A 12,710-nucleotide genomic window follows, 5' to 3' on the forward strand; every position below is an offset into this window, starting at 1 on the left:
AGGCTCTATAGCTTACCAGTGCTACACTGGATGTCCCGGTGGAGAAGGTGGGGGAGGTCCAGGAAACCTTCTAGATTCACACCATAAAGGAAGGATAAGTCTTTGCTGGTCAAAACCAGGCACAGAGCCCCAAACATCTGGAAGCAGTAACTTAAGAAGCTGAATAACCTTGCATTTGTGGTTGTGTTGAGTACATCTTCAAATGGCATAATCCACCATATGCACACTGCAAGCCACAGGTATTTCTCATTGCAGCTTACTCCCACCACACAACTACCAACAATCTCCATTGCTTTTCACTTTCCTGCAGAGAAACAGATCGGTCCATCACCATCACACCCCTACAGGTAGTTCTGTTGCCATAATCTCAGTGCTCTATCCTTATTTCTTAACCTGCTGCAGCTGCAAAATCATCGGTGCCAGGCTCTTCATTCAGTAAAGTAAAGAGAAAATGCTGGAAACACTTAGTAGGACTAGTAACTTTTGTGGGAAGGAAACAAAGTTATTATTTCAGATTGTAATTAAATGTCATCAACCTGGAAAGTGAAACAAAGTACTGTCTAACTTACTGTGTCTTACCAGCATTTTGCTTCCTCCCACAAACACCCACTCCACCCCTGCTCAGAACAGCAGCTTGCATGCTTTACAAGCCGGAGCTCGCCATCTGTAACCATTCCTCCTTCCTCCACAGCTTGTGCTGCTTTGTCTATCTGCTGCCCACAATTCCTGTGTTGCATTGCTCATGAGGGGAGTTCCTCTTTTTGTACCCACACCTGGGAGAACTGTATTGTTGCAGGCATGAGAATTCTTGAAGTTTGCAATAGCCAAAGGTAACCAAGCAGCTGCAAGTGGCTGTTCTTCCCTTTAAATAATGTTCATGGGGTGACAGGGTTCCTTTCTGTTGTGGAATGTACATTTAACTGTGTGAGGTTAGTATTGGATGTTTGGCATTGTAATGTTAGGGATGGTACGATTCATGGTGTGGATATGCACTATCACTTCAATCACTATATGGCATCCTCAACAACCAACCTGAAAATAAACATTGTAACATCATGTCTTAATACTTTCCGACAGCACTCCTGTTCTATTCAATTCTACTCTTGCTCAAGATCAGCTTCCTTCTATAGTACTTTAATATTTGAAAAAACAATGAATATCAGATTTGAAAACTTCAATTATTAATATATTTTTGGTGAAAAAGTTTTTTTGTTGTACCGTTTTCAATGAATGAGGCCTCATCTTGATTTTCCATTCATATAGGCCACTTGCCAATATCTTCCTTGCATTAAATTTTAAAGGGTTTTGGGATTTTCCTTAATCCTGCTTATCAATGATATTTCCTGTACCTCTTTTCTCCTCCTATTTTTTTATTCTCACTTTATCCCCTATAAAGTCAAAGGAGTTATTTGATACTAATTACCTGTACCTTCTTTTTCCTGTTCACACCTTCAATTTACTAATCTTACCATTTCTGTCTCTAACCCTTACAGGGAAATGCTGCCTTTGAGCTCTTACTATCTCTCTTTTAAATGCTTCCCACTTATTGGATGTAGTTTTTCCTTCCAGTAACTGCACCAAATCTACTTTCACCAGGTCTTGTCTTATACTGTTGTCACCAGCCTTCTTCCTACCTCTCGGACCAGCCTTATCTTTTTTCATGACTATCTTGAAACTTACTGAATTATGATCAACCCAAAGGGTTTTTCAATGGATACTTTCAACACCTCAACCATTTGTCCTGTTACGTACCCTGTAACTGGGTTGCCAAACCAGCAGAAATGGATCACTCAGTTGGAGTCTGGATTACTAGAACTGAGAAAGTTTTATTAAAGAAACAAGCAACACAGTAATCGAAAGGATAATAAATGCAACAGTTCAGCAATGATAAACACACATGTGCACAGAATTAAGATAACAGCATCAATCAAGCTCTATCGTTGTCTAGGGGTAAATGACCAATTTCAAAGTGACACAAAGTTCAGTCCAATTTAGTTCAGTTCGCAGTAATCGTTGCCATGGTGATGGACAATGTGGGGGGAGGGAGAGAGGGAATGAGAACGACTGATCATTCAGAACGGCTTCCACTCACAGACCGGCGGTATTGCTCACAAGCAGTTTTCGGGCGGGTCCTTTGTGATGTCACCTGAGGTCACCGACTGTGACCCCTCCTCCAGATGCGGTCGATCCTCTGCAGTGAACCCGGCACCCAAGCGAGGGTGGACACACACCGGGTTCCCGCTGATCGTACCTTTCCACCCTGTGCGTTGTCCGGTACGTCCCACCGACTCGTGAGAGGCACACCACTTCCAGGGTCTCGTTACCTCGGGGTGTCGTGTGTGTCCTGCCTTAGCGAACCTGTCCCTTTTTATCCCCCTGCTGGGGTATCGCCTGTCCATCACTTCAAACAGTTCAGGGTTCAAAGGGGGAGCCGCTCTAGACAGCACTCTCTCCCGTCCCTTCATTACACATCTCCAGATCGCCCGTCCATCACTTCAAACAGTTCAAGGTTCAAAGGGGGAGCCGCTCTAGATAATACCCAGACTGATGGCTCCTTCATTAACATCTCCAAATGCTGCTTCATTGTTCCTTATCTCTCCCTCCCCTGAGGACAGGTGGCAGACCAACTGCTGATGCCACTGGTGCTATCCCAGGCCAGCAAACATCTTAATTTATGTGTATTCTCGTAGCAGTCCATTCTCATTCTCTACACAAAGTGACATATATTCCTATCCCTATTAGGACTGTCTATGAGTTGGTTTCAGAAATACGTACTCTTACATGTGTCACAAATTTCACTCCATCTAGGCTCCTTACACTAAACCAATCCCAGTCAGTCTTGGTACCCTTGCACTTCTTTTTCTTCTTTCTGCAGTTCCATACTACAAGCTTTCAAAGATGTGCAAGCAGGGTCTCGTTCCGGAACATTGAATGTACTCTTTTCCATAGATGCTGCCTGGCCTGCTGAGTTCCTCCAGCATTTTATGTGTGATGGTTGGATTTCCAGCATCTGCAGATTTTCTCTTGTTTGTAACAATTTTAGCACAAAATAATATCTTTCATCATGACAACAGGTCTTTCTCAAGTTTTTCTCAGATTTTGTGTAAACTAACTGTTTTAAGGTTAGTGTTACCTTGACTGATGAGCGCTCTGTCAACACATTCCTTACTTTTCCCCCGCTCCCTACCTCGCCTGACCTTAACGTAGACTTATTTTCTCACTTTGCCAGTTCTAGTGAAGCGTCTTTGAGAAAATGAGCAATAGAGACATTCAGCACAGGAACAGGCATTACAATTACATGGATAAACTGCTTTAGCCTAGAGTCTGTGCAGATCAGTTACCCACCACACATGATTATCTTCTAGATTAATTACACATTTCTCTTCAATCCCCTCCCCTATCCTAGAAGAATGAGAGGAGATCTTTTAGAAACATATAAAATTATGAAAGGGATAGATAAGATAGAGGCAGGAAAGTTGTTTACACTGATAGGTGAGTCTAGAACCAGAGGACATAGCCTCAAAATTCAGAGCAGTAGTTTTAGGATGGAGATTAAGAGGAACTGCTTTTCCCAGAGAGTAGTGAATCTGTGGAACTCTCTGCCCAATGAAGCAGTGAAGGCTACCTCAGTAAATATATTTAAGACAAGGTTGGATAGATTTTTGCATAGTAGGGGAATCAAGGTTTATGGGAGAAAGGCAGGTAGCTGAAGATGAGTTCACGGCCAGATCAGCCATGATCTTATTAAATAGCGGAGCAGGCTTGATGGGCCAGATGGCCTACTCCTGCTCCTATTTCTTATGTTCTTATTCCACTACTCTCTTTAGATTTTAGAAATGGCCAGTCAACACACAATCCTGCATATATTTGGGACATGGGAAGAAATGTGCGATTATGAGTTGGAGAAGATTTAGTCTATCACCAAAGACTCTAGCAAGTTTCTACAGAGATGAGCTTGCTGATTGTTTCTATCACGCCTTTTATGGACATTCCATTGTGCAGGACTGAATGAGATTGCAGAAGGTTGTAAACTCAGCCGGCTCCATCATGGGCACTAGCCACCTCATCATCGAAGGCATCTTCAAAAGGCAGTGCCTCAAGAACGCTTCATTTATCTTTAGGGACCCTCATCATCTGGGACACGGCCTTTCCTCATTATTACCATCAGAGAAGTGGTACTGGAGCCTGAACATGCAGACTCAACATTTTAGGAACAACTTAATCTCCTCCACTATCAGATTTCTGAACAGTCCATGCACCCATGAACACTACCTCACTATGCCTCTTTTGTGCTGTTTATTTATTTTATTTCTTATTGTAAAATTTGTGTTTGGCATAGTAATGATGCCACAAAACAAATTTCATGATTCTGAATTCTAATTTTGAAAACCAGAGCACTCAGTGAAAACTCAGGCTGAACAGACAAACAGGCAGTACTGTTTCTCTGTGAACAAGTGTCCTTATGCTGAGCTGAAACATCAACTCTGTTGCTTTCCATGCTGTTGCTTCCCAATCTATTAGGTATTCAAAAAATTCTTTTTCTCATTTTCAGATTTCCAACATCTGCTAGTTTTTGGACCTAATTCACTCCATGCCCTCTTATTTTTTTGGCTCTTTCAAATCTCACATTTTGGCTGCAAGTGCCTTTAATGCTCTATAACAGCATTTGGAGAATGCACATGCAATTTTGCCCCAGAAGCCATGTTGATGAAGATATAAACAAAACACATCTTCCAGAAGTTCAAAGAGCAGGCAAGATTTACTAACAACTGGTGGCAACACATTGAAGATCTAACAACTATTCCAATTTACATTCCATTTCCCATCTTTCTCAGTCTGTCTTTTTGGAAGGAGCACCTTAACACCATTCATATTTTGAGGCACTTTCTTTTATGTTCAAGTTTCTCAGTTTTCCCAGTGTTGGAGCTATAGTACCAGAGTCTACCAAGCATGGAAAAGGTAGTTATGTTGTGCAAGTATTTAAAAGAACCAATGATGTTCTAAAATCACACAGCATCTTTTTTATGAGTTATGAAGCATAAGCAAATTAATAAAACAACAGACACAAAAGATTGCAGATGCTGGAATCTATGTGACCAAGCACAGACTTGGAGCATGATTTGCAGGCCACCTCCACTCTATCCACAAGCACCATCCCAACCTCCTGCTTGCATGCTGTTTCATCTCCAGTTCCCATTCCCACACTAACCTGTTTGTCCTCGGCCTTCTCCACTACTGGGTGAGGCCTAATGCAAACTTGAGGAGCCATACCTTGTATTCCGTCTGGGTAATCTACACCCTGGTGGCAGCAAAGTTGGATTTTCTGATTTCAGGCAACCCTTTCATTCCATCACTCACAACGCGCTGGAGGAACTCAGCAGGTTGGGCAGCATCCGTGGAAACGATCAGTCAACGTTTCAGGCTGGAACCCTTCGTCAAGACTGAAGAGGGAAGGGGCAGAGGCTCTATAAAGAAGGGTGGGAAGGAGAAGACTGGTTGGTTCCAGGTGAAAAACCAGTAAGGGGAAAGATAAAGGGGTGGGCGAGGTGATAGGCAGGAAAGGTGAAGAAGGAATGGGGAAAGCACAATGGATAGTAGAAGGAGGCAGAACCATGAGGGAGGTGATAGGCAGCTGGGGGAGGGGGCAGAGTGAAACTGGAATAGGGGAAGGGAGGGGGAGAGAATTACCGGAAGTTGGAGAATTCTACATTCATACCAGGGGGCTGGAGACTACCCAGACGGTGTATGAGGTGTTGCTCCTCCAACCTGAGTTTGGCCTCATCATTGCAGCAGAGGAGGCCATGTATGGACATATCTGAATGGGAATGTGAAACAGAGTTGAAGTGGGTGGTAACCAGAAGATCCTGTCTGTTGTGGCAGACGGAGTGGAGGTGCTCGACGAAGCGGTCCCCCAATCTGCGTCGGGTTTCACCGATGTAGAGGAGGCTGCACCAGGAGCACCGGATGCAATAGATGACCCCAACAGACTCACAAGTGAAGTGTTGCCTCACCTGGAAGGACTGTTTGGGGCCCTGAATGGTGGCAAGAGAGGAGGTGTAGGGACAGGTGTAGCACTTACGCTTGCAAGGATAAGTGCCGGGTGGGAGATCCGTGGGGAGGGACGTGTGGACCAGGGAGTCGTGGAGGGACTGATCCCTGCGGAAAGCGGAGAGGGGTGGAGAGGGAAAGATGTGCTTAGTGGTGGGGTCCTGTTGAAGGTGGCGGAAGTTGCGGAGGATAATGTGCCAGATCCGGAGGCTGGCATGGAGCATTCCATGTTTCCCCCCCACCCTTTTCTCCTTCCAGTCCACCTCTGCTCTTCTCAATTTTAGTCCCATTCCCATCCTGCTTCTATCCACCTGCTACCCACACATTTTCTCTTCTCCATATGGTTCCATCTGCCTTTCAACTCTCCCTTAATGGTTCTCAGTATTACCTGCCCTATTTATCAAATTCCAGCACTGGTAGTCTTTGTAGGGTCTGCTTATCACTGTCTAACAGTTGTCGCTACCTTCATCCTTGCCTCCCCTTCCCTATGTGGTTCCATCTGCCTTTTTGCTTTCTTTGTCCTTGTCTGTCTCCATTTATCACCACCCTAGTTCCATCTGCACATCATCCTTCACTTCCCCCTTGATCCACCTTTCACTCACCGGCCCCTGTCTTATCACACTCCCTCCTCTTCATAATGGTGATTTTCCTTTTCCCCTTTCAATGCTGATGCAGGGTGCTGACCTGAAAGGTTAATTATTCCCTTCCCTCCCTAGATACTGCTTGACACTATTACAATAGCAGATCAGATGGCATCCAAAGAGATAGAAATAGTGTTATAAATCCTATGTCTTAACTTCACTTACAGAAAATTCAAGCTGTTTATTAGCAGTGACTGAGCTAATAAAAATCCATGACATTTAAGATACTAAGTCAGCATTCACAGCACATTTGAACTCTAATGAATCGCCATAATGAATGGCATAATATTTGACAAAGATTACCCTGAAATTCTACATTCCTATGAATTATACTCAGAAAGAGCGATCCTGGATCTGCCTTCAGGGAATGAGACAGGGCAGGAGTCAGAAATTCGTGTAGGGGAACACTGACCACAATGTCATTAGCTTCAAAGTAAAGGTCTGGTCCATGGGTTGAGATTCTAGATTAGAGAAAAGTCAATTTGGATGGTATCAGAGATTTCAATGTTTAAGAGACCTTTGGTACGTACAGGGATAGTATGGATATGGAGGGCTATGGTCCTAGAGCAGCATGATGGGAGTAGTCAGCTTAAATGGTTTCAGCATGGACTAGATGGGCCAAAGGGCCTGTTTCTGTGCGGTACTTCACTATGACTCTGTAACATCACCACTGGAATTTGCAGCCTGGTCTCAAAGAACTGTTCAGGGTCTGAGACTGCCGAGAGTGGATGGTTGTAAATTTAGTGACTCATCTGGGTAATTCACTTGTCAGAATATGTTGGAAAATCCCTGCTTGCTGCATATCTATAAGGTGGAAGGCAGGTGGGTATGTAGCCAATAGTTTCATTTGTATAACAGGTACAGTAACATTCATGAAAAAAATCAGTATTCTGGACAACAATCTCAAAGAAAACTTCTGGTGGGATCAGAGGATGTGCACTCCAGCAGCCAATTCCACTCACCTGACTGAAAGGCAGACAATTAAGGAATTTCTTCCAAAATTCATGCTCTACTTTTGATAGAGACCCTAAAAATTCTTTGGCGATGCTTCACATCTTTCAATATCTACAGATTCTCTTATGTAAGTTCTGTATAAATAGCATTAACACACATTTAAGAATGCCTTTCTTACAGATTCTACTGAGTAAAGTATTTTGTCCTGTCAACACATTTTTTAAAAGAGAAATTGGAGCATCAAACCACTCCTCTCCCTGGTATTGTGACTTGACCTATGAGCTCTCAGTTGCCCTCAAGCCAAAGCCCTTGATGCAGTAATGGTGCTATGAATGGAGGTAGGTCTTCGTGCTTAAAAGTATATAGTTTTCCTTCCTAATTGCTGCATGCTACCGTTCTATGTTTACATATGTGGACACCAGATCTGCAGGAACAAGCAATTGTAAATTTTCTATTTAAAAATGCTCTTTTTTTTGTACCAAGATAGTGCATTTCTTATTTACTAGTCTCAGAACTTGCCATACAGAGCCAATGGTATTTGGGAAACATTCTAGCAGGCAGGCATTCCAAAGCCTCATTGAAGTAAATGGACGATGCAGTGTTACACTGGATGCCCTGGTGGAAGGTGTGGTGAGGATCCAAGAGCCCTTCTGGATTCCCATTGCAAAAATTTTTGCAATGGTCAAAGCCAGGCATAGATTTCTCCGCACCTGGATGCAGGATATCAAGTAGCTGAATAACCTAACACCTGTGGTCGTGCTGAGTACATCTTCAAAGGTCATAATGTGCCAAGTGCACCATAGGTCTCAGGTACTTCTCACTGCAGCTTCACAACAAAAGAGGGAGAGGTAAATAAAAAGATTGGGGAGTTTTCTGAGCACATTGGATAAACAGAGTTTCGCAGCTACACAGCGAGGACACGCTGGAAGCTCATTCAGCAGGGCTGATGGGCAGAGCTCAGGAATAAGAAAAGTGCAAGCATTCTGGTGGGTTCATATTATAGGGCCTCCCAATAGTCATCAGGAGGTACAGGAATACGTACACAGGCAGATTATGGAGTAATATAGAAACAGCTGGGTTGACGTACATGGAACATAGAACAACATATCACAGTTCGGCCTATGATGTTCTGCCAACCCTTTAATCTACTCCAAGGTCAATCTAACCCTTCCCTCCCACTTAACTGTCCATTTTTCTTTTATGCATGTGCCTATCTAAGAGTCTTTTAAATGTGCCGAATGTATCCCCTGGCAGTGCATTCCAGACACTTACCACTCTCTGTGTAAAACAGCTACCTCTGATATCCCCCCACACTTTCCTCCTATCCCCTTAAAATTATGCCCTCTCATGTTAGCCACTTATGTCCTGGAAAAACAGCACTCGCTGTCCACTCTATCTATGTCTCTTGTCATCTTATACACCTCTATCAAGTCATCTCTCATCCTCGGTCACTGCAAAGAAAAAAGCCTTAGCTCACTCAATCTGCTCATAAAACATACTCTCTAATTCAGTTAGCATTCTCCACACTCTCTCCAAAGCTCCCACATCCTTCCTATCATTAGGTGACCAAAACGGAACACAATATTCATGCATGGTTTAACCAAAGTTAAACCAACATTACCTTGTGGCTTTTGAACTTAATCCTCTGAATAATGAAGACCAACACACCATACGCCTTCTTAGCTACCCTTGTGTGGCAGCTTTAAGGGACCTGTGGACGTGGACCCTAAGATCCCATGTTCCTCCATGCTGCTGAGAATCCTGCTGTTAAACTTACACTCTGCCTTCAAGTTCGACCTTCCAAAGCAGCGGTCCCCAACCAATAGGCCGCGGACCGGTACCGGGCCGCAAAGTATGTGCGACTGGGCCATGGGCCACGAGCCGCGAGGAAGCGATATGATTTGGTGATATGAAACGATATGAGTCAGCTGCACCTTTCCTCTTTCCCTGTCACGCCCACTGTTGAACTTTAACGCATGCGAGGTCATCAGTGACCCAAGACATGCAAAGGAATGGGTCTGTGACCTACTTGTGAATGTTTCCGGTGAATCTTCCATGTCAGCACAGGAAAAAGATCAGCTCCTCGAGCTTGCAAATGACAATGGGCTGAAAAGTATGTTTGACATAACATCTCTGCTGGCATTCTGGATCAAAGTCAAGGCTGAATATCCTGAGATAGCCATGAAAGCACTGAAAATGTTCCTTCCATTTCCAACACCATATCTCTGCAAAGCGGAGTTTTCTGCAATGAATGCAACGCAAACTAAACTGTGGAATAGACTGGACATAAGGAACCCCCTTCAAGAGTCGCTGTCTCCTATCACCCCTCGATGGGACCATGTTGTTGCAGGAAAACAAGCCCAGGGCTCCCACTGACTCAGCGATATTGATGTATTGTAATGATGTTATATGTTCATACGAGGAAAATATGCGCTGTGTGTTTAATATCAAAACGTTACTAAAATGTTATGATACTCTTGACTTATAAGTGACTTATAATTCAGTTGTCTCCAACCTCCGGGCTGCAAAGGATGCAGCGCTGGCCTAAAAGCACCCAACACGTCTTTAAGAAAAAAAGCCGAAATAAACAAGCTAATTGATTAGGTGCTGCCCAGCACGTAAATGTCGGCCTAGATCAAAGGCAATTGCCGATTGTGTTGCCTCTGATCTGGGCTGGCATTTTCATTTTTCCCGTGTCCTGACAAAGGGTCTCGGCCCGAAACGTCGACTGTACCTCTTCCTAGAGATGTTGCCTGGCCTGCTGCGTTCACCAGCAACTTTGATGTGTGTCGCAGGAAATTAATGGAGAAGATTCGTAGGGATGGGGTTTACTCATTTTTGGAAAGACATGGATTTATTAGGGATAGCATAGCTTTGTGTGGAGAAGGTCATGTCACAGAAACATAGAAAACCTACAGCATAATACAGGCCCCTTGTCCCACAACATTGTGCCAAACATGTACTTACTTTAGAAATTACCTCAGGTTATCCATAGCCCTCTATTTTTCTAAGCTCCATGTACCTATCCGAGAGTCTCTTAAAAGACCCTATTGTATCCACCCGCACCACTGTCGCCGGCAGCCCATTCCACGCACTCACCACTCTCTGTGTAAAAAACTTACTTTTGACATCTCCTCTGTTCCTGCTTCCAAGCACCTTAAAGCTGCACCCTCTCGTGTTAGCCATTTCAGCTCTGGGAAAAAGCCTCTGACTATCCATACGATCAATGCCTCTCATCATCTTGTACACCTCTACCCGGTCACCTCTCATCCTCTATCACCCCAAGGAGGAAAGGCCAAGTTCACTCAACCTATTCTCATAAGGCATGCTTCCCAATCCAGGTAACATCCTTGTAAATCTCCTCTGCACCCTTTCTATAGTATCCATATCCTTCCTATATTGAGGTGACCAGAACTGAGCACAGTATTTCAAGTGGGATCTGACCAGGGTCCTATAGAGCTGTAAAACAGCTGAGACATATAGCTGTATGTCTCACAAACTCAATTAAGTGTTTTGTAGAGGTAACTAAGATGTTGAATGAGAGCAGAGCAATAGATGTTGTGTTCATGGATTTTACTAAAGCATTTGACAAGGTCCTCCTTGGTAAGGTGATCCAAAAGGTTTATGGGTTGGTAGGCTGGATTCAAAATAGACTTGGTCATAGAAGTCTGAGCATCGTGGTGGAGAGTAATGGTGCTGTTTTGGCTGGAAGTCTGTGACCAGTAGTGTTCCATAAGAACTGGTGCTGGACTATCAGTTTGTAATATATATAGTAAATGACTTGGCTGAAAACATAGGTGCTCTGATAAACAAGGCTGCAGATGACTTAAAATTAATATAACTGCAGATAGTGATTGTTAAAGAAAATAGCAGGATATAGATTAGGGAGAGAAAGAGCAGGTAGAGTTTCATCTTGGCAAGTGTAAGGTGGTGCGTTTTGGAAGGTCAAATGCAAGAGGAAAGTACACAGTCATTGGCAGGACCAGTCGAAGCATTGATGACCAGAGGGATCTTTGGGTGAATATTGTGTTGCAGTAGCCAAATAAATTGAACAGGAAGCTTTAGGGTTTAACTTTACCAGTACTTGTCAGACCACCTATGTTTTCAAGCAAGTCATTTAATGAAACTTACAGGGACCACTTTCTGTATTGTTGCTTGTTGGGGAAATTCTCTACTAGAAACTAATGAGGACCTTTTGAAAACAATCCAAATAGCTAGCACAAGGAGGAGACCTTCTTTATTGTCAGCAGTGCAAATTTTGAGTGCAGTCTTTCAAGGATAAAAGAACCATGACAAAAACAAAATCATGAAATAGCCAGTATGCTTCCTTGTTTGTAAGATTTCAGTTTTGTTGTGTAAGAGTGATAATGCATGACTGAATCATGTTTTTCTAAGAAAGCAGATTTTCTGCATCAGTTGATAGTGTTAGAACTCTTATTTGCAATTGACAGACTGGATTAATTCCTTTGATATCCCAAAGCACACAGAATATTTTGAGAGGTCACATTAATTTTCACACCTAATTAAAAATTTGATTAGAAATGATTTTAAGAAGTGTAGCCAGGGCAATGTGACTCCTGGAACTTGAATCAAGTGTAATGTTCTTATTGACAGCTTGTTTATTAAATCTTCTTTCAGACTTCTGGAGAGGTTGCTTCTCATTGTTCTGACTGTGTGATAGATTGTTCATTTTCAGGGCTTCTCAGCAAAGCTTTCTGTTATTATTTTCAGGGTCTGAGGAGGCTGGAAGCAACTGAGAAGTGAATGTATAACAACTAAACATGCCTAAAATTCCAACACACACTGTTGCAGCACAATGATTCTGGTGCAAAGGACTTGTGGCTCTATATTATTGGGTGGTTAAATCACTTCTTTTTGTGCCACTATACAGGTGTTTTAATTATGGTGTTTTCATAATTCAGAACAATGCCATCTTTTATTTCAACCCATCTTCTGTTCCATTATTACTCTCTTTCATCATTTCAGCCTCTCTCTCGAGCTGCTATTTCGCTGCTACTCTTTTGCGTCTAATACCTCAGACACAGCAATGCAAATTAGAATTTATTG

The sequence above is a fragment of the Mobula birostris genome, chromosome 8 (genome assembly GCF_030028105.1).
Source record: "Mobula birostris isolate sMobBir1 chromosome 8, sMobBir1.hap1, whole genome shotgun sequence".
Taxonomy (NCBI): Eukaryota; Metazoa; Chordata; class Chondrichthyes; order Myliobatiformes; family Myliobatidae; genus Mobula; species Mobula birostris.